This window comes from Schistocerca americana, chromosome 1 (genome assembly GCF_021461395.2).
Source record: "Schistocerca americana isolate TAMUIC-IGC-003095 chromosome 1, iqSchAmer2.1, whole genome shotgun sequence".
Lineage (NCBI taxonomy): Eukaryota > Metazoa > Arthropoda > Insecta > Orthoptera > Acrididae > Schistocerca > Schistocerca americana.
The window spans coordinates 995,360,705-995,384,387 of NC_060119.1; the positions used below are offsets into that span (position 1 = coordinate 995,360,705).

At 41.5% G+C, this 23,683-nt stretch overlaps 1 pseudogene; it reads right to left on the reverse strand.

The window, feature by feature from the left end:
• Positions 1-20,096: 20,096 nt before the first annotated feature.
• On the reverse strand, positions 20,097-20,214 carry LOC124561966 (annotated as a pseudogene).
• Between the last annotated feature and the right edge of the window lie 3,469 nt (positions 20,215-23,683).

Below are 23,683 nucleotides of genomic sequence, written 5' to 3' on the forward strand. Positions count from 1 at the left end.
TGATAACGTGTAATAGCATTATGTTGTAAATGCATGGAGACATGCTGTTGCAATGTTGCTCAGTTATGAGTTCCTGTTTGTAAACCTTTTAATACTAAACATAGAATCATCATTCTTAAGATGGATGTTTAGCTGTTCTGCTTCATCTGGCATTCATAAATATCTCTAATGCTAAGCAGAGGTGGCTCCATTTTTGCAGTTAGCTTTCAACAAATTTTAGTTTATGGTACCCCTTCCTTACAGTATATATTACTTTTAATATCACTGTTTAGTGTAAACATGGCAAAATGTTGCAATGTTGCTCTATTACAAGCTGTTGTTTGTAGCTTTGTGTAATGCTAAGCAGAAATTTCTCAATTTTAACAATCACTTTTTAAGAAATTTTAGTTTATCTTACTCCCCTCCCTTTTTATTATGGTATTTATTACTTTTGCTACCACTGCTTACTGTACACAAAGCAAAATATCATTGCAGTGTTGCTCTGTGTAAGCTGCTGTTTATAAACTTCTTTAATGGTGAATGGAAGTTTCTCCATTTTAGCATTTATGTTTAATAAATTTAGTATGTTTGATGTATTGGTCTTGAGAGCTAGGAAGAACAGAACCTAAATAAGTAGGTGCATCAGTTACAAGAAATGAATACTTTTATTGGTAATATGAAAAATAAAAAATTCATGATTCTGATATGAAATTTGAAAAGTAAAGCCACAGGAGCTGTGGCATGCTGGTCGAGGATAGGGCAATGGCAGCAGTGATGTTGTACAGAGGGACAGGCAGGAGAATCACAGTCAAGGCAGGGCCAGCAGGGACAGCACCAGTGCTGGTAGAATTGCCGTTGTGTACACGTGTGGCTGGAAGAGGGAACACCAGGCTCACCATGGCAAGGGCTGCAGAGATGATGCCAATGATTGCAGCTGTGGTGGCAACACTGACAGCAAGAGATCTAGAGAGTGTGAAGACACAACAGAGAGACTGTAATCTGAAGGCACAGAGAAACAAAAGAGAGATGCAGAGTGACAGTGCAGAAGGGCACCCACATAGGAAGACCACAGTAACGGACTACTTGAACTATGTGGAAGAGAGAAGAGAAGCAAGAATGGGAAGCTGCCAAGACAGAATGGGAAATGGAAAGGAATGCGGACCAGAAGCCAACAAGGGAAAAAAACTCACAATCTATTGAGAAAGAATGAAACTGATCTCCAGCAAAACAATCGAAAACATAGTCATAAACAGGGAAGCAGGTGGGAACAGTGGCCTCAATGATATCATCATTGTCCTATCCAAGGCCTGTCATGGGAAAAATCTGGTCATGACTGCATTGATCAGACAAAATATGAAACAGCATGGCGGTGTTGGGTTTGTTGTGGCAGAGGGGAGGTGGATGAGTGATGGATGAGCCCTTCATCTGGTGCAGCAGCCATTAGAACATGTGCAGGCACAGAAGCAGATGGTGTAGGTGCAGGCGGCAAAAGAGCAGGTGGTGCCAGAAGGGCAGGGGGCACTGGAACAGCTGATGGCAAATGATCCAGTAGCATCAGGATTCCAAAGCACAGGAAATGGATGGACACACAAAGCAGGAACCAATAGCTCCTGAGGTGCAGGAATCAGGAAGAGAGGTTGAGGAGAAGGCAGAGTAGACTGCATGCAGGTGTGTTTGGCTGCATAGGGATGTGACAGCTTGTCAAGGTTTGCATTGGTGTGCTTAGGTATGCAGAGATGACAATGCCAACTGGCCAGCAATGTTCGGGGTGACAACACAGGAACCAGGAGCAGGCAGGCCAATGGTGAACCTGTTGGTGATGGGCAGGTCATTGATGTGCCAACTGGCAGTGGTTGGGCTGGTGACATGCGTGACAGCAGTGGGCTGGTGACGTGCATGACAGCAGTGAGCTGGCTGGCAAAGGACCAGTGATGTGTTGGCAGCCATGTTTAGGTTGCCAAAGTGTATGTCAGTGCAGTGGAGCCAGTGAGGCATGGATCTGCAAAGAGCAGAACGGCGAAGCATGGACTGCCGGGAGCAGGAGGCAGAGTGGAGCCAGGACTGGGTGGTGGAGGCAGCAGAGGAAGAGGCATCTCGATAGGTGCCTGTCCTGATACCAGAGTGGCTTGAAAGTCTACAGTCTGCCTGCACAACATCTGCAGTAGCTCATGTTGTGAGACTCACAGTTGTTCCCACTGTTGCAAGAGATCAGAGTCCATGGTGGTCATAAGGAAGAGCACTGCACTGAGAAACCACAAAAAATGATGAGTGTAACGAGAAACTTTTATCTTTGTTGCCAGTGCTATGTCTTAGTCTTGCGAGACATGACAAGGACAGGACATATGCAGGTGCATCAGTTACAAGAAATAAACGCTTTTATTGGTAATACGGAAAATAAACAACTCATGATTCTGATGTGAAGGTTGAAAAGTAAAGCCACTTCTGTTAGAAATAAAGAGTCCTTATAATAGCCCAAATAGGTGTCCTCATTCATGCTGTGTTGATGTCTGGTTGGAGTGCTGGATGGTGATATGATCTGTGTTTCAGCAGATGTCTGGCTCAGTTGGGTGCCAGCTGATCATAATGTCGGTCAGAATCCCTGGGTCTGGCAGAGTCGATGTCCAGTCGAATGTCGCTGCTGATTGATGGGCTGCAGACTGCAGCCAGCAGCAAGCCCAGAGCAAGAGTGCCTAGCCATGACCGCGCTGCGCCTTATGCAATCCAGCAGATAGATTTCCATGTGGGTCACGTGATGTGCATATAAAATGTAGTGTTGTCGGCTGTATGCACTGCTGGTGCCGATGATGGTGCCTCTTGCGGAGTTTTGCCTGTGCACAGAGGAAAGTTTATGTCTCAGTTTTCCTTCAACTACACATTGGGAAATGGTTGCTGTATTGATCTGGCATGTACATAGTGTGGTATGTATGACAAGAGTTTGGATAGTCATGTATCCCTGATTTTGGTAGGAGATGCCTAGGAATTTGGGAACCCACCAGCCAATGGTTTGTTTCATGGTGGTATATGGCCAGGCGAGTGGCTTGATACTGCAGTATGTACCCTGCTCTATACAGTATGTACTTCTTTTTACAACAATCTTACTAGATGCATGGCAAAATCATTGCTGTCTTAAGCTGTTAAAAGAATGTTTTCACATTCCATTTTTATACACACTTTTAAATTTGTTTAAGATTATATCATTTTAGATTAACAGTAGCCTAATACAAGACATGATTTTCCTTTCTTTTTGTATTGCACTTACATAATTACTCAATGCAGTCTATATGCATTCCTTGCACACAAACATTTAGTGACCTCCGTCACTAGCTTGCCTTAGCACAGGGCTTAACAACTGGCCGGTTTTGAGTGCAAGTACTTGCGTCTGCTCAGGCACGTGCTCGCGAGCAGGTGCAAGGTCGCGGAGCAGGGAGGGAGGGGAAATGCACGCGCACGTATGAATAGGACCGCAGCGTGCCTATTGAATTTGCGCTGACTGTGTAACTTTAAAAGTACTACGATCAGCTCTAACAGTCACTTCACTGGTTAAGAATCATGTCAAGTCACCATTGTGTAACCCCAACCATGCTTTTGCAGTTCAACCCCCACTGGGAGGAATTGTATCTGTTTACAGAAAAAGATGGTGTTGCAAAATGTTTAATATGTCACAAAACGCTGAATTCTTTTAGGAAATTTAATTTGCAGTGACATTATATGTCGTACCACGCGAAAGACTACAGAAGTGGAAAATGTGATGGACCAGATCATGCACAGGAAGTTATTAAATTTAAAAGGAAGCTATCCGAAGAAGATCTGGATGACGAAGAAAAATCAACTGAGGCAGCTCTCAGAGTGAGCTACAAAATTGCTTTGTTTTTAGCAAAATCCCTGCGCCCCTTCACTGATGGTGATTTAATAAAAGATGTTTGGTAGTTGCAGCGGAACATTTGTGTCCATCTCAAGTTGAACAGTTTCGGATTGTGCCATTATCTGACATGACCATTATGCGTCGCATACAGGACATGGCAGATGACGTCCAGAGCCAGCTTGCAAATATCTATAAAGATTTTATGGTGTATCCTCTAGCTCTGGACGAAAGTGTTGATATCACTGGAACAGCGCAGCTTTCCATATTTATTAGAGGTGTTAATAGAGATCTTCAGGTGAGGAAGGAGCCCCTCGATGTAGTAGCCATGAGGAACACTACAACCGGAGGTGATATTTTAAGTAGTGTTGAAGAAAGTGTTGAAAATATAGGATTGTCGTGGAATTCTTTAGTTTCAGTGTCTACAGACAGTGCACCAGCGATGACAGGGAAAAAAAATTAGGTTTCGTTGCACTGTTGAAGGAGAAAATGCAAAAACTGACCGTGCCGAATGAAATAAGAGGCATTCACTGTGTGATCCACCAGGAAAACTTATGTGCAAAGAGTATCACTCTAAAAAATGAGATGAGTGTTGTTGTTTGTACAACCAATTATATAAGGAAGCATGGGCTACAACACAGACAATTTAAAAGCTTTCTTGAGGTATAGAGAGCCAGTATGGTAGCCTGCCTTATTACAGCGAGGTCCACTGGCTTAGTCGTGGCGAATTATTAAATCGAATTTTTGCCTATTAGATGAGATAAATATGTTCATGGAAATAAATAACATGTGTGTTCCTGAATTGAAAGAGCCTTCATGGAAATGTGATCTCGCGTTCTTAGCAGATTTAACTAGCCATCTGAATGCTTTGAACATTTCACTACAAGGTAAAGATCTGCTAATTACTCATTTCATAGATCGAATACGAGCTTTTAAAATGAAATTGACACTTTGGGTGAGTCAGCTGGAAACAGGAAATCTAGCTCATCTTCCTAAATTATCATCCATGCAAGATGTTCACAAAGCCTGTGAACATTATTCACGTAGTCTAGTTGCCCTTAAGGAAGAATTTGATTAACGCTTTCTAGATCTGACAGCACTAGACAGTGATTCTGATCTGTTCTCCTCTCCATATTCAGCGAATATTGAAGAGATTCGTCCTCAGCTGCAACTAGAAATTATTGACCTGCAGTGTGACAGAGAATACAGAGACAAATTTCAGAACAAGAAAAACATTTTGGAATTTTACAGACACTTCCCTCAGGATAGATTTCCTCATTTGCACAAACTGGCGGCTACAATAATATCAATGTTCGGTTCCATGTATGTTTGTGAATAACTGTTCTCTGCAATGAAATGTAACAAGAAGCGCCTGAGAAACGCATTGTCTGATCAAAATTTAAACTGCACGCTGCGCCTACGATGCACAAGAACAATTACTCCGAGCATAGATGCAATTGTAAAGGGCAAAAAGTACAAGATAACAGAGAATCCCACACTTCAGTGATACCTTTTATTGTGTAACAGTTCACAAATTAATACGAATGTAGAGGCATACACTAAGCTAATAAAATTATGTGGCACGTGTACATTCTCCTTTATTTGTTTCATTTGTCACAGTAATAATTCGTGCGTGATATCCCTGCAGGTGGCCGCGGAATTACATTGACTGGCGGCAGCTGTTGTGTGCCCCACGTGACTCTCCCCACTCTCCGCTCTGGTCTGGTGGGGGGGGGGGGGGGGAAATTGCGTGCTCGCGCTGCTCCGTGCTCGTGCCTTGCTGCTCACAGCATGCTCCGCGGGCACGTATGTTGTGAAGCCCTGCCTTAACACTACAACCTGTACATTTGAGCAGTTGACTTTCACTGTCCTTGATGTACATACTACTATAATCCAGATGGTATCACTGTGCTCCATTGTATACAAGTCAACTTTTACACCAACAATAGTCTTATGTCAATGGGCCACTACATTTTGCATTTGATCTACACACCTGCACCTATAGTGCTTCAGTCCTAAATCATGGTTCACAGCTATTTTTGAACTTAAGATGAGTGTTGAATATAAAGAACTGTTTGGCTTTCTTCAGTGTACTTAATCAGGATCTGATGTAACAAGTGAGTATCATCATCATACAATCTTTTGGCTAAAGTTGTTACTTTGTTCTGATTAATGGCAATATTGTGGAAAGGATAGATTGGTACTCACCATGTAGTGGAGATGTTGAATCACAGGCAGCACAACAAAAAGACTGCTAAACAAGTATGCTTTAGGCCAAAGGGCCTTCTTCCAAATTAGACAACACACACATTCATGCAGACACAGCTCACTCGCACAAGACCACTGTCTCTGGCTGCTGAGGCCAGACTCAGTATTACATAGTTGCAGTCCTGTGGGGCTTGATGGATGAAGATTTTATGAAAGTTGTGTGCTTTCGGGGGGGGGGGGGGGGGGGTATTTCAGATGAGCGATACACCACATAATGCTAGTTATAGAGTGAGGGGATATGCAACAATTTTAAATTGAAGTGATCTCAGTTAGACTCAGTGATGATCTTCTCACAATGGAAGGACATCACAGTGAACAGCAGAGCAGCAAAGGGACTCCTCCAGTAATATACTCTCACCATTACAAAATTACACAGGATGTCAACCCAGACACCACTTTCTTCTCAGTTGTCTTCAGATGGATCCCTCACAGTCACAGCCACTAAGAAACAACCACAACCTTGCATTTGCAAACAGAACGGGATATACCTGCAGCCACAGTATTTTCACCATTCCCCACCCCACTCCAACAATGCTCCGCAGTCACTTTATGGACAACCACACTGACCTCTCCCTCACCTTGTGCAACATCATCTTTACCAACCAATAGCAACCACGTCTAGCTCCATCCACTCAACATGGTAAGAAATTATCTAGCTGTGTCGTGCTTAGGCAGCCAGCCACAGCACTGCTGGTCATGTGTATCTATGTGAAGAGGAGTTCAATGGTAGTGTTGAGTTGTTGACAGTTGCAGACAAAAGATAAAGTAAAACTGCTAGCTTTTTAGAGTAAATCCTTCTATGAGCTAGAGTAAACACACACACACACACACACACACACACACACACACACACACACACACACACACATGTACTACACTGTGCCAGCTGACACAGAATGCCAGGATCGCATTTCAGCAGGTGTACTAGAGTAGGCTGGGGGTGTGTTGGGTGGAGGAAGACAGAGGTGGATGGCAGAAGAAGAGTTGGGAATGGATAGCTATCAGGTTGGGGGGTGGGGGGAGGGGGGGGCAGCAGACTTGGTGGCTGAAACTGTGGGGGGAGGGAGAGGTGGCAGTTGTATGGGTTAGACATGTGATACACAGATATTAGAGCTGATATTAGAGCAATGAAGATGATGTGGAGGTGTGGACTGGGAGGAGGTGACTGAACACAGGAAGGGGAAACTGATGGATAGTTGGTGTGGGGGCAGTGAGCTTGTGGAGACTGAAACCAGGAGGGTAACGAGATTGAAGGATATGTTGCAAGGATAACATCCATCTGTGTATTTGAGAAAAGCTGGTGCTGGAGGGAATGATCCAAATGTCATGGGTTGTAAAGCAGCCATTAAACTCAAGAATGCTGTGCTCAGCAGCAACTTGTGTCTCTGGGTGGTCAACTCAGTTGTGGCCACAGTTCAGTGGTGGCCATTCATTCTGGTGGACAGCTGGTTGGTTGTCATACCAACATAAAAGACTGTACAGTGACTGCAGCAGAGTTATACCAAGAGTGGAATAGGAGGTGCTCCACGGGTGGATTGGGCATGCCTTGCACCTAGGTATTCCACAGGAATATGGCCCCTGTGGCAAGGGTTTGGCAGTGGGAGTGGCATAGCAATGGAACAAGATGTTGTGTAGGTTGGGTGGCCAATGGAATACCATTTTAGCAGAGATGGGAAGAATCTTGGGTAGGATGTCTCTTCATTTCCAGGCATGATGGTAGACAATAATATAAGCTCTTGCAAAGAACATTGCTCAGTTGTGGGTGATACTGAGTGATGAAGGGGCACTCTTTTGTAACTGATGCTCGGGTACTGTGGGGGGGGATTGGGGGTGTATGAGGATATGGCACAGGAAATCTGTAGACTAGGTTTGGGGTAATGCCTGTCTGTGAAGGATCTCATGAGAACTTCAGAATACTGGAGATACCATTCATGGGTGGCCAGGGTGTGTGGGAGTGACTTTTTGGCATGGGAGTGGTGACAGCTGTCAGAATGCAGGTACTGTTTGTGGTTAGCGAGTTTAATATGGACAGAGGTGTGGATGGGGCCATCATAAGGGTAGAGGTGCCTTGCTGGGTTGAGAAGAATCAGATGAAGCAGGTGGGAGGGAAGGTTTTGAGGCTGTAGAGGAATGAGGATAGGGTGTTTTAGCCCTATGTCCAGATCGTCAGGATATCATCAATGAACGTGAACCAGTTAAGGGGTTTGGAGGTTCTAGGGGGCTAGGAAAGTTTTCTCTAGATGGCCCTGAAAAGGTAGGCATAGGCAGATGCCATGCAGCTGGTCATGCTTGTACAATGGGTTTGTTTACATGCCTTCCCCTGGAAGAAGTAGTGGGGCTATAGTTGTTCAAGTGTTTGAGGAATGGGGTTTGCAATCTGAAGGATGTTGGGAGACGTAGTGTCTGATAGTGAAGGATTTTGGTGTATTGGTAGATGGCATCAGTAGTGACAAATAGGGTTCCAGCTGGTAAAGGGGTGCAGATGATGGAGAGTCAGCAAAGAAATTAGATTATATCTATATGAGTGGCTAGGCTTCGGGTAATTGGTTGGAGGTGTTCATCAACAAGAGTGGAAATTCTTTCATAGAAGCCCAATATCCATGGGACATATGGGGTTGTTGGGTTTGTGGATTTTGGGGGGCACATGAAAGGTGGGTGTGCAGGGTACCATTGGGGTGAGGAGGAAGATGGAATCAGGGGACGGGTTGTGGGATGGGCCCAAGAATTTCAGTATGGATTAGAGCTTATGTTGGACTTCAGGGATGGGATCACTATGGCCTTATAGGCAGAGGAGTCAGACAGTTGGCAGAAGCCTTCTGTCAGGTAGTCATTGCAGTTCATCACAACAGTGGTCGAGCCTTTGTCTACAGAATCTGTTTTGACATTGTGAATCCCTGTGCTTTCTTTTGCTGAAAGGTTAGTGCTCTTGGGAAGGGACCTGCAGACAGATGGTGAGGCCAATTTGAAGGTAAAGAATTCCTGTCCTCACACCCTCTGTCCAAAGTTTCCCCTTCTTCTGTCCTGTCTCTCCTTCAAATTCCAAACATCAACATCACCCCCATTGTGTGCCACACATCGCTAGCTCTGGTACCCTTGCATCACATGCCTAGCCCACACACCTGTCACCTTTCCTTCCTGCATTTCTAGTCAGCGAACCTGCTGCCTCTGTCTGAGCCAATAGCAACCTATCTCCAAATCCTGTTCCTGTCTCTCACCTTTCTCTTCCTCTACCCACCCCAACCCCGCACTAATCCACCTGACAAAACACAATCACAGTACTGTGTGTCCAGCTAGCACTATGTAAATATTAAATATCAATATAATGGAAGGAAACATTCCACGTGGGAAAAATTATATATAAAAACAAAGATGAGGTGACTTACCGAACAAAAGCGCTGGCAGGTCGATAGACACACAAACAAACACAAACATACACACAAAATTCAAGCTTTCGCAACAAACTGTTGCCTCATCAGGAAAGAGGGAAGGAGAGGGGAAGACGAAAGGAAGTGGGTTTTAAGGGAGAGGGTAAGGAGTCATTCCAATCCCGGGAGCGGAAAGACTTACCTTAGGGGGAAAAAAGGACAGGTATACACTCGCACACACGCACATATCCATCCACACATACAGACACAAGCAGACATATTTCGCTTGTGTCTGTATGTGTGGATGGATATGTGCGTGTGTGTGAGTGTATACCTGTCCTTTTTTCCCCCTAAGGCAAGTCTTTCCGCTCCCGGGATTGGAATGACTCCTTACCCTCTCCCTTAAAACCCACTTCCTTTCGTCTTCCCCTCTCCTTCCCTCTTTCCTGATGAGGCAACAGTTTGTTGCGAAAGCTTGAATTTTGTGTGTATGTTTGTGTTTGTTTGTGTGTCTATCGACCTGCCAGCGCTTTTGTTCGGTAAGTCACCTCATCTTTGTTTTTATATATAAATATTAAATATAGTGTGTGTGTGTTTGTTTGTGTGTGTGTGTGTGTGTGTGTGTGTGTGTGTGTGTGTGTGTGTGTGTTTGTACTCTACATCTAGATGACTTTTCTGCAGTAAGAATTAAGTGCCTGGAAGTTCATTGAACTCTAGAAGGATTTATTTTGAAAGCTAGGAAGTTTTCTTTCTCTTTTGTGTGTGCCTGCCAACAACTCAGCACTTCTGCTATTTAGTGAAAGGTCTCCTTTACTCCAAAATCATTCACATTCTGCCAGAACTTTCCTTACTGCATTTATACCCATCCAAAAAACAATTGATGATCACACTCAATTTTGGCATGCTGGAATAATAAACAATGAGTCTGCTAATATATTTAGAAATAGTCTACACTAGGAATTATGGGAATAAGTCTATCATGAAGACACAAAGGGTAAGAAATTTAATTCATTTTAAACCTATTCCACAAACACTGTGAAACTTTTTAAGGGGAAAGATTGGATAACAGCTGGGATTAGAATATCATATGACAGAAAACCTGAACTTTATCTACAACAAATCACAATAAATACAAAGCAGAGGAAATACACTATAATGGATATTGTAAAATCTTAAACTGTGTAATCATGAAGGTCAAAACATGCCTTTTGTACAGATAAGTATGAGATAAAACAAAAACCATAAGGAAACTCATAAAATCTGAAACAAAGAGGGACAAAAAATTAGAACAATCAGGAGTAGCACAATTCATAGTAAATGGAAGCGACCATAATTATCTGAAAAGTGCAGCCTCTGAATTCAATAAATTTTTCCTCTCTGAAAACATAGGAACATAAAACACTCATCCTCCCTCAGAAACCATAAAACTGCTTACCCTTACCCAACAGACACCAATGATGACTCTGCACTTCAAATCCACAACACCTAATGAAATTATAAAAGTCATCAGATCCCCAAAAAGAACCAGCTCTTCTGTGTATGGAGGAATATCAAACTTAGACAGCATTATATTGTGCTATTTATGCAACCAGTCTATGGAAACTGAGGTATTTCCTTATAGATGAAAACATGCTACACTACATCAATACACAAATGTGGTGATATTCATGCAGTATCTGTCAGAATTTCTGTATTCTGCTAGTTCTTTCAAAAATATTTGAGATGGTAATGTACAACAGACTATATGAACATTTAACACAAAATGGCTCACTGACACTCTCCCAGTTTGTCTCTGAAGAAGGGCTCTCACCAGCAAGAATAATATTCAATCTCACAAATAAATTCTAGGTGAACTGAAATGTATAATCTAGCCTGTGCAGATTTTCTGTGATTTCACTAAAGCTTTTACTGCATAAAACTTGTTACTTAACATTAAATATGGAATTTTTCTACCAAGAAGTAATGGAAGAACCCCTAAATAAAACATAGCGCAATAGTACACAAACTCTCACACTCTGGCATCCAGTACCAACCACTAACAGGATTAGAATCACATTTACATAACAGGAAACAGCATTGCCCTACACTTGCAGGTGAAACAATAAAAACAGAGTGGCAGACTATGAAATAGGTATTTCCCAGGGCTTGATATTTGGATCACTGATCTTTTCAGTGTACATTAGTGATCTAGCATCATCAGTAAATAATAAGGCAAATATAGCCATGTTTGCCAATGATACCAGGTGAAGCATACAGGAAAAACATTTTTATTTACAGAATAATACTCAAATGATGTTGCCATTTTACAAAATTAATGCTTGAAAACAACATTTCCTGGTGATGAACGTTTTCAGTGATGCACTTCTAAAGTCACTCTTGGAAGATGGCTTTCACTCTCTCCAACATTGCTCTGTCAGTTTGAATGACTTCGACCTGAGTAGCTTCCTTCAGTTCACCAAATGTATGTGGTCTATGCTTGTATGCACATGACTTCAGGAAACCCCACAAAAAGTAGTCACACATGGACAGGTCTGAGGAAAGAGTCACCAAACTGGGAAATGATGCAGCCACAAAAAAACAGTCCTAATAGCTTCCATTGACATTCCTGCTGTGTGAGCTGTTGCCCCATTCTGCTGAAACCAAACTTGTTGGATAGGGCTACATTTTCTTCTTAGGTCAAGTAGGAAGAATTCAGACATTATCTGTCTGTAATATTCCAAGGTTCCAGTTACAGCGTTCCCATTATCATCATGGAAAAAGTGTGGAACAATAACATCTATACTGGCTACAGCACATCGGTCACCTTGTGACTATGTAATGATCTCTCATGCATTAGTTTCGAGTTTTAACTGGCCCAATAATGACAGTTTTGCTGATTTACCATGCCATTCAAGTGAAAATGAGCTTCACCATTCATAAACAAAATAATAATGTCATTTGGCCCCCATTTCTTGACTACAATTTAGCTGCTGTACATAATCTCTATGGTTCAATTGTTGCACCATGGCCATTTTGAATGGATGAAACTGTATATCAGTATGTAAAATACACCTCACTGAATGATTACTGAGATGCAGTTCAGCAGAATGTCTCCTAGCAGATAGACCAGGACTATGGAGGATGGCCTGCCAAACTCTTTACAATATTTTCTGCAGTGCATACAGAGCAAGAAGCCCTTGGTGGTTTTCTTTTCATCACTGTTGCTTGTAAGCAAAATGATTCGGCTCAACGTAAAATAGTGTTATGAGTGGGAACACTATCACGTCTCACAGGATTGAAATGGCGACAAAATTCAGCCCGAACTGCAACAGTAGACTCATTATTACACACAAAACTATTGTAAGCAAACACACAATGTTGCATAGGCCATATCTACATGACCTTGACTAAACAAAATGGCAGGTGCTACCAAACACATGACCACATCTGTCCCACCACCACTCCTCCTACCTGAGCCTGAATACTATCTGTTCTAAAAGCCTCATCCTTTCTGCCTCACCCTGTACAAGTATCTTGATCAAGGATGTGAAAGTCTCAGTGCAGGTACAACTGAAACAATAATGCACCTAATATACAAACACTTCAGAGCCTCAGTAGTCATAGATGGCATCCATGTGTGAATAAGCTGTGCTCGTGTGTGTGTGTTGTGTCTTTCTGAAACTCAGCATATCCACTCTATAATGTTTAGAAATCAATCCTTTCCATGATTGTCATGGCAAATACTCAATCCTTAAATGTTTTTACTAAATCTAATGCTATTTCAACAGTGAAAACAAGCTACACGCTCTTTAAACTGACATCAATGGTCAGAAAATTAATGAAACTCCACATAAGAGATTTCTAGGCACACAAATGGATAATCAATTAAAATGGAATCAACATACTGATCACCTGGTCAAAAAATTAAGCTCAGCATGCTTTTCACTGAGAGCTGTTTTGCACTGTTTTGACAGGGAAATGATGATGATTTCATATTTTGCATGTTTTCACTCTTTTAAACTACAAAAATGATCTGTGAGGCAGATCTGTGGTGTTACAAATTGGAGATTTTGTAAGCACCGATTCAAGATGCTTAGGCTAGTGACAATCACAATTCAAGATATCAGTGATCATATTTGTAGTGAGCATCAAAGGAAATTTTCTAGACTAACTGTGACATTCACAGTCATGACACAAGGTATAAGGAAAGCCTTCACAAAGACTCAATAACTCTCAATATAGTGCATAAAGGAGTTATCATGTCTGTAATAGGGGTTTACTATAAACTTACATTGAATGTAAAGAAGGACATTGACAATCCTTATATATTCAAGAAGAAATTGAAGTAATTCTTCATAAACTATATTATACAAGATGAGTCACTAACTATAGCCACCAAGAATAACTCTGAAAGTTTGATAGGAGTTGAAAAGTTTGTGGGACAAACATTGCGTGGGGTTGTTTCAGAGATATGAAGGTCAACTTTGTTTTTTTAGATGGGGTGCCATAGTTTGATACTTATTTTCTGATAGCAGTCATCGAGATGAATTCAGTGATGTGTAGCAGTAAGGTCTTTGAAGGTCAACTAAGTCCACAAAGGTGGCATGAACATCCATTTACAGAAGCTGTTCAAAGTGATGACCATTGGTATCAGTGCAGTGCTGCAATCTTCTTATCATGGATTGAGTGGTACTCCTTATCATATTGGCACTTATCGAAGTAAATGCTCTGACAATTCTCTCCTGCATATCTTCAGGTGCAGTTCGAATGTCGTGATAAACAATGTCTTTTACGAATCCCCACAAGAAAAAATGCAGAAGCATCAAGTCTGGCGAATGAGCCGGCTATGACACATCTCCTCCGCATCCAATCGAACGATTTGAGAATGGTCTCTGCAGCTCATTTCTAGCCATCAGCGAAAAATGTGCCGGACCCCATCGTGTTGATAACACATTCTGTTCCTTGTTCGTAAAGGTATTTCTTCCAATAACAGACCTAATGTTTCTTGAAGGAATGTGATGTACTTCCTACCATTAACATTTCCTTTGATAAAATAGGAGCCTATAATCCTGTCCTCCAGAATCCCACACCATACATTCACCAACCATGGTTTTTGGTGTGCAACTTGCCACAGGCAACATGGATTTTCAGTTGTCCAATAATGCATGTCATGCAAATTAACATTTCCATGATTTGTAAATGTAGCCTTGTTAGTAAATAAAGCCAAATTAATAAATGTGTCATCCCTCTGAATCTGAAGTTGAGCCCATTGGCAGAATTCAGTGTGACACATACAATCCATACCAGTTAATTCTTGCTGGAGACTGATATAGTAAGGGTAATATTTATGCCAATGCAGGACACGAACAACACTACTCTGGCTCACGCCAGATTCCCATATGATTTGATGTGAATTAATACAAGGATCTCAAACCACAGTGGCAAGAGTACCAATTTCCATTTCCTTGTTAGTAACTTTCCTTTGCTGGATATGTTTCCAATGCGTTAAAGATCAATTTGTTCTCAATTTATCATTCACATATTTAAATGTATAACATGTAGGGTGAGTACAATTAGGATATCTTTCGGTGTATAAGTCTCTAGGTCTCACTGAATTTTGTTGACATCCTCCATAAATGCATATCAACTTGTTCTTTGAAGGAATAAATAATTCACATTTGCTTGCTTTGATGATACTAGTCTTACTGTTCCTATTAGTGTTGTATTGCAAAACCATCGAATGGTGTTTACATGTCAACGAGACATTAGAAGGATACGCCATATTCGGCAGATATTTACTGTTTTCACGATATATGAGAGAGAATTGTCAGAGCATGTGCTTTGATAAGTGCCAATGTGATAAGGAATACCACTCAATCCATGATAAGAAGATTGCAGCACTTCATTGATACCAACGGTCATCACTTCGAACGGCTTGTGTAAATGGACATTCATGCCACCTTTTTGACCTTCAAAGACCTTACTGTTACACATCATTGGATTCACCTCTATAGCCACTATCAGAAAATAAGTACCAAACTATAGCATCCCATTTAAAAAAGCAAAGTTGACTTTCATATCTCTGAAGCGACCCCATCTAGCAACAAAGAATCAACATCATATTATGGCCCCCATTGTTCCATGCAACATTCGTCCCACAAACTTTTCAGCTACTATCATACTTTCAGAGTTATTCTGGGTGGCAATAGTTAGTGACTCGCCCTGTATATAACTTAAATGAATTTCTAGATATATGATTTATGTAAAAGATGTATCTTATCATAAATGATATTTTCATACTGTATGTTACGTGCATGTGTAATATTGTGTGCATGTTGTTTGCAGCATTGTTGTTTTTCTTCTCTCTTTCTCCATGTAATAATGTACTCTTTGCGGTGTCCAACATACAATATAATCTTTGTATGAAATATAATTTAACAAGACCAAATAAAAGTCAAATCAAGAGAGGTATGATGCATTTCTAAACACATTCATGTAATATTTTCACATAGTCTACCCAAAAATGACGTCTCAGAGAAAGCAGAGCCACTGTAGACAATGGATTATCAAAGAAATAATCAAACTCTGGACTAGAATAAAAGATCTCAGACAACCAGTGAACATCGAGACCAATGACCACTACTAGTGAGTGAGGACTGCAGTATCTATGACTTTAACATTTGAAACCATGTCTGTGAATGGATGTGCTTCTTGTATTGGGATTGTCAAAAAATCGTGTTCCTATATCATCATTCCCATCTCATTACTGGTGTGTTCCTACCACCTCATAGCAAATTCTTCCAAAGTGGTGGCCAAGGTTACAACTGCAACACACAATACACAAATTTTTGTCACAAATGACCTGTTATGCACTAACAATGTACCCATCTTTTGTTGGATTCTCAATGCCTGCAGTTCCATGCACCACCACATCTGAATTAACATCATGTGAAGTGTACTGACAGTGTAATTACTGTGCTCAAAGCCACAAAGTAATAAAACACAAATGGATCTCAGTGTTAAATGATATATCACCTGCTGAATCAACAACCACAATGTGACAATAATGTCCAATAACAACAACCTATTGCCAGACTTTGAACAAGATTATCCTGTGAATTCACACCCCAGTGTAGTGAATCAACAAGTAGAAACTACATCTAATAATGAACAATATCCTGAAATGAACACACCTGCCGCAACCGTGTTTTGCTCGAAAATGTGCATGTTCTGTATTCACATCCCCAAACGATCAGTTACTATCCACATCAGAGTGTACTGACCCATCAAGTGGAACTAAATACTAAGTGTGATGTTTCACAAATTGTCCGTGCCTTCCATGCAATGTAGTGTGTCTGAAATCCCTCCCATCTCATGCCTGCCGACACAAGCTGTTGAGTGCAACAGTGCTCCAGATTTCACGTTTGTTACCTCACCACAACCTCTCATGTTTTCAACAATGAGCTGGCCAACTTTGGTCATGTTGCCCTAAGGATGTTTGCTTTGGCACAAACTTTGATTTCAACTAAGACAATTACCATACAGAATGGAACAGACGGTGATATGTTTTCCCACTGCTGAATGTAGGTTCAGTTCACTAAATATCATCAACAAGTTACCGCTCATCAGTAATTTCATGGAACATACCTACTCAACCAGTGTCACATTTTGTTGTCAACCGCCAAAAATAAATACAACACAGCTAAGACAGTGCTGTCACAAAGACTGTCAAAAACACTGGAGCAACAATTGCAATAAGCCTGTATGGTGAACAGCCCAGAGACAAGATACTATTATAACTTTGGCATCATTTCTGATCCACAGTTGACATGAATCTTATAATGAATGACACATTGTGGGTGCTCTGGATCATTAAACTACTGCAGCAGTTACAACTAACACTAATACTAAATGAAACAGAACTGCTGGATAAACACTTGTCCCTCACTGATAGGTAGTTTATGCGATTACAGCACAGGCACCACAGCAGCCAGGGAGCCACACCACCCAAACAGCACTCTACGAACTGGCAACCCGCCCCCCATGCTGGACACCACCAAATGCAGCCAAATTCCACTGACGATGAAGTCACCACCATTACACAGTGGCAAACTGCACATGGTACCAGTCCAACCCTGCACAACACAACAAAGGCCATGGTGAACAATTCAAGATTACAATCCTGCTGGTTATCACAACCAGTTTGATGATGTCACAAGCAAATGGCACACCATGTTTGATTTTCCAAACTGCAAATGTGAGCAACTGCTACATGTGTTGCAAACACACACCTCCTCACACGCCCATCAAGGAGGCAGATTATACATCATCAATCTTGAACCTGGCGAATACTTGCTTGTCAATACTAGTTCCAGTATCAGCTCTGTGCCACAAAATGACACATTCAAGCTGTCAGTTCACAGTCACTCCAACTACACGCAGCCAATAACTCCATGATTGGATTGTACAGCTCTGCGACATGCAATTTACTTTTCTCAAGTCAACACAAACTCACATGGACATTTCACATTACCGATGTTGCTGAACTTGTCCTGGGCATCAATCTTCTTTATCATTTTTTATTATTACCTGACATCACAACTGCTTTCCTTGTACAACATAGTACTGGAGAACGCATCCCATGACTTTTTGCCCTGACCACACCTCCATCCTTGATCCAGCATGCTGCCCTACCCAGCAGCTTGACAATGGTTCTATGCATGCCCACATACTCCATGAGTGTGTTACAATAGCACAATACCTTCTCATAACCCATCAGCGTTACAACAACTGCCATGTTGATAATGATGTGCTCTGCACAGAAAATGCTTTCTTACTGCAATGTACCAACGACATTTCAACTTCCTTCACATTAGCATACAAACAGCTGCAGCATACTTCGCTCATGCACAGTATCGACCATCACATGGACACAGACACACACATGCCCATGCCATCCAACTGTGCCTCAATGCACAGCATGAAGGCTAGTATCATGCTATCTGCTTTGCCTTGTGCTACCTCATGCACTGCCTCTACTTCATTCTCTAAACCACACTTACTCAAATGCAATCCACAATGTCACTGTGCACTGAATATTAACAACCAATTATCCACCTGTACAGCATAAAGCACACCGACTAGCACCAGCTGACTTACATACCACTAAAGAAGTAGTTGACAAGATACTGCAAACCAATATTTTTCATCTGTCCAATAGCCCAAGGACATCGGCTATCAAATTAGTACTAAAAAGGTGGTGCTCTTCCCCTCTGGGGTGATTATAGAGCACCTATACAGTGCATGACAGTTACCCAGTACCAAATATATGAAACTTTATTTACGCACTGGTAAGTGCATCCACATTTAGTGGTCTTGATTGTAAAAAATGCATATTTACAGTTCTCTAAGCACTCCAACAATATCATGAAAATAGCATTTATCACACTCTTTGGTCTGTACAAATGCCTTTTCATCCTCTGCAGGCTGAAAAATACTGCAGTTACTTGGCAACAATTTATTGACAAGGTCCTCTTTTACCACAATAATTGCTTTGTATACCTTAATCAAATCTTTATTTCTTCTGCCACCCCTGAAGAACATGAGGTACACCTTGAACAAGTTCTCAGGACCTTACAAGACAATGGTGTGTTGATCAGTCATGACAAATCTCAACTACACCAAAAATAATTCACTTTCCTTGGACACTAAGTCAGCATCACAGGCATCAAATCTATACCAGACATGGCAGATGCTGTTTGACAGCTTTCATTACCACTAACTTACCACAAACTATGACATTCCTCAGGATTTTATGTTTCTATTAACACCACCCGCCACAAACAGCTGCCTTGCAAGTGTCACTCACAGACATTATCAGGTCACAACGAAAATGGAAGAAGGAAGGTGGAACAGACCAAAGACTTGTCAAGTGCTTTTGATCATGCAAAAGAATGTCTCACACATCCCATCCCAGATGCTCAACTGACTGTTACCGCTGATGTGCGTGACACTGCCCTAGGCTATAACTATTGGTGGGCAGTGAAGTCCAACCTCTCCATTTTTCTCTTGCAAACTGACAGCTTCCCAACCCAAATGGTTGGCATCCACACTTTATGAGGCAATCAAAGGAAGTCACCACACAATGTTTTTGACACCTGGATTTCACCTCACAGTACTCAACAGATGTACAGCACTTACACAGTACTGACAACATCATTGCCTATAATCTGTTGAGAGTTAATATCACCTCCCTGTGCTTCAACTATGAAGAGCTAGCTGCCACCCAACAAACTAACACTAGCATTGCCAAACTGTAATGCAGCAATGACACCAGTCTCAAAATTGAAAAATGCACCATGCCAGGCAGTGGAACATTGATTCTGCGTGATGTCTTTCTCAAAAAAATTAGATCACTTGTACAACTAAACCTACAATGTGAAAAGCACTCTGTCTTCAGGACACAAGTGGCTCATCAGGACCATTCAACCACCATGTCATCCTCAGCTGAGGATGCAGATAGGAGGGGCGTGTGGTCAGCACACCACTCTCCCAGTTGTTATGATGGCTTTCTTTGACCGGAGCCTCTACTATTCGATTGAATAGCTCCTCAATTGGCATCAAGAGGCTGAGTGTACCCAGAAAAATGGCAACAGCACATAGCAGCCCAGGTGGCTGCCCATCCAAGTGCCGGCCATGCCCGACAGCTCTTAACTTCAGTGATCTGATGGAAACTGGTGTATCCACTGCGGTAAGGCCATTGCCCCTACAATGTGAAATCTTTGACTAATTGCATGGCTTTCCACATCATGGAGCTTACCCCTCCATCTGTCTGAACATTTGTGGGGTTAAACAATAACCGAGAGACTTCTGCATCTGGAAACAAATGTATAAATCTTGTCACTTTAGCAAGGCAGGATGACATGCCCATTTCAAGAAACCCACCACTCATTTCTGTTACTTTCAAGTTGATCTCATAGTCCTCTTACTGAGTTGGAAGGTTCCTTCTCTCCATTATAGACAGGGCTTTGTGGTTAGTCAAAGCAACACCCATTTATGACTTTACAGCTGAAACAACAGCACATGCTTTTATTTACATTTGGATATCATGATTTGGCACACCAGAAACCATCACCACAGATCAGAGCCACCAATTTGAATTGGTGGTCTTCACAGTACTTTGCAGTCTCTGCAGTACTAAATGTAACCACACCACCACTTACCACCCGCAGAGCAACAACCTGGTTGAGAGGTGGCATAGGACCCTTAACGCCCCTATCATATGACATGTCAGATCTTGGATGGAGGCTCTGCCCTGGGTCCTGCTTGTTGTATGCATAGCCTACAAAGAAGACCTGCAAGCACTATTGGCTGAAATCTTGTATGGTGAATGTCTGGTCCTCTCAACAGACTTTGTATTTCGAACACAAAACGATGAATATCCAACCCCATGAACACTTGTACAACATGACAATGAACACATCTGATATTCCCATGTACCACCACCCAACCATTACAACACACTTCAGGTATTTGCACAAAAAAGCATTTTCATACTGCAAATATATTATGTTGTTTGATGGTACAGTGCAGCTTGTGCTCTAACCAACTTATTCAGGTCCAAACAAGCCATCAAATGAAACATGCAAATTTTTGATATTGCTATCAATGATAAAACTCTATTGTTGCCATCAGTTGACTGAAACTGGTGAGGGTACTTCAAGTGGACAATACCTCAGATGATTTCAATAGCATCAGGTGCCACCTACCTCTAATTACTGTGCTGATGACCACATCCAAAGCAACACCGTGTTATTTTGAACATGGCGTCCAGTACAGTTGTTTATAGTGAGAAAGTGAACAAAAGTTATAGTTGTGTGGTGAAAAACGGAACATACATAAATTATAACAGTGAAATAGTGAAGCTAAATGAACGTGTATCAAGCCTGCAATTAATTGTAGATGTACTAAGGCAGGACATTGCGCATTTAGAAAATGAAAATGCCGAACTGAAAAAGGCACGTAATATCCCGATTGCCAAAGCAAGTAAAACACGGAACTGGGAGCACAGCACTAGCATGATCACGGAAGAAAGAAGTGAAAAGGTGATAAATACAATGAATGGAACTAACTGCGGCAATAAAAGCAGTTTCAGTGTCCTACCTACAATAAACGAGTGCTCTGAAGTGGATATAGGCCTAAAGGCAGAAACAACAAGGCAACATATGTTTACTAGGCCAAAAAGGGTTGGTTGTGTGAAACCCAGTGACTGTAGAATCACTGTGGTAACAAAAAACCGTTTTCATGCACTAGATTCAGATATAAATGTGGAATCCACGGAAAACTGTGACGACAACAACACGCCGAATCTATATAGTGACAAGCACATGAGCAGAAACTTCCGCAATAAACGTGAAGACAAACTCAAAGTGAAAATATCCTCTGATAGCCATGGATGTGAGATCGCAAAAATACTACGTTACAGTCATTGTATACAAGCAACTAGTATTGTCAAACCAGGTGCACCCATCCAAGAACTCGTTAGAAACATAGAAACTGAAAATGATCGTCATATTGTCGTCATAGCTGGAGCCAATAATGTATATAAAAACGACCTCCACAGTGCAACACGAAACCTTAAGGCAATACTAAATTCAACAGGAGAGAAATCAGTTTTTGTAGTCGGAATTCCACATAGGCATGACCTTTCGGAATGGTCATGTGTGAACGTGGAAATCATAAAAGCAAACAGGCAATACTCAAAGATTTGCAGGGCCTACCAAAATGCATATTTTATGAGTATGGACTCCTTGCAAAGAGACTGTTACACGAGACATGGCATGCACCTTAATAACAGAGGCAAGAGGATTCTGTGCCAAAACATCAGCATGATACTGAAAGCATCTGACAACCAAGAAGTAATTGCTGCTCTTCCAGTTCCTTGCTTGACGCAAGCAGAGCCTGAAGAAATGGTTACTTCTATTGCAGCAGTAGAAGTAGAGGTGGAAGCAGCAATTGTACCTACACACATAACAAATGCTGCAGCAGCAGTACCTATCACACTTCATCTACAGGATTCAACAGCAGCAGAAGATGAAGCAACATCCAAATCTCCACTGTCACCAGTTGCCACAACAATGTCTACAGCAGCAGCAGCAGCAGCAGTACCTATCACACTTCACCAGCAAGATTCAACAGCAACAGAAGAAGAAGCAACCACCTTATCTCCTCAGTCACCAGATGCCACAACAGTGCCTCCAGACACCATAACAGCAGTTCCATCAATTCCTCTAGTAGCAGCTTCATCTACAATATCATCACAAGGAGGGAAGAGTAGGTATACAACAGTAGATGTGCTACCACTCCAAGTGAACAATTTCTTAGCAAAAGGCAACAAGAGGCAGAAATCCAAAAGATAAGCCCTGAAAAACGTTTGAAAACCAATCACCATAGTGTTCAGTGTGTAAGCAATAAGAGCATGGGGCTTAAAATATGTTACCTTAACGTTCAAGGACTGAAAGATAAAGAACTTATCATAAATGAGTTTGGTCTTGATAACCAGTTTGATATTTTTTGTCTGAGTGAACACTGGGCTAATAAGAATGAACTTGCAGTTGCCAAATTTGACAATTTTAGTATAGTAAATAGCTACTGTAGGAAGGAGCACATTAGAGGTGGTGTGGCAATTTATTCCAACCAGTCACTCAATTGTACAATAACCAAACTAGACCTAAATTCCTTGTGTGATGAACAGCACTTTGAAGTTACGGGTATAATCATTAATAGTCATAAGCTAATAGTAGTATCCATGTACAGATCACCAAAGGGAAGCATTAACATATTTTTAGAAAAAATGGACATGGTATTGAGTGAATTAAGTAATATTAAATGGCTACATTATGATATTGCAATAGGAGGTGATTTGAATGCTGATTTTGATGTTACTAAATGTAAGAGTAGTGTTGCAGATCTGGAAAACTTACTAAGACAATACAATTTACATCATGTTAATAACAGGCCCACAAGAAATAAAGCATGTTTAGATAACATCTTTGTAAACTTCAAGACCACTGAAAACACATGCGAAGTTGTAGTGTTCCCATTCTCTGACCATGACTCCGTATCTCTAAATTATGCAAGTAAAATTCCCCTCAATAGGAGCAATGCAAACAGACCTGTCCCAACAGTTGTGATTACCAGACCCATAACTGAGGATAAAATTAACACATTTCGT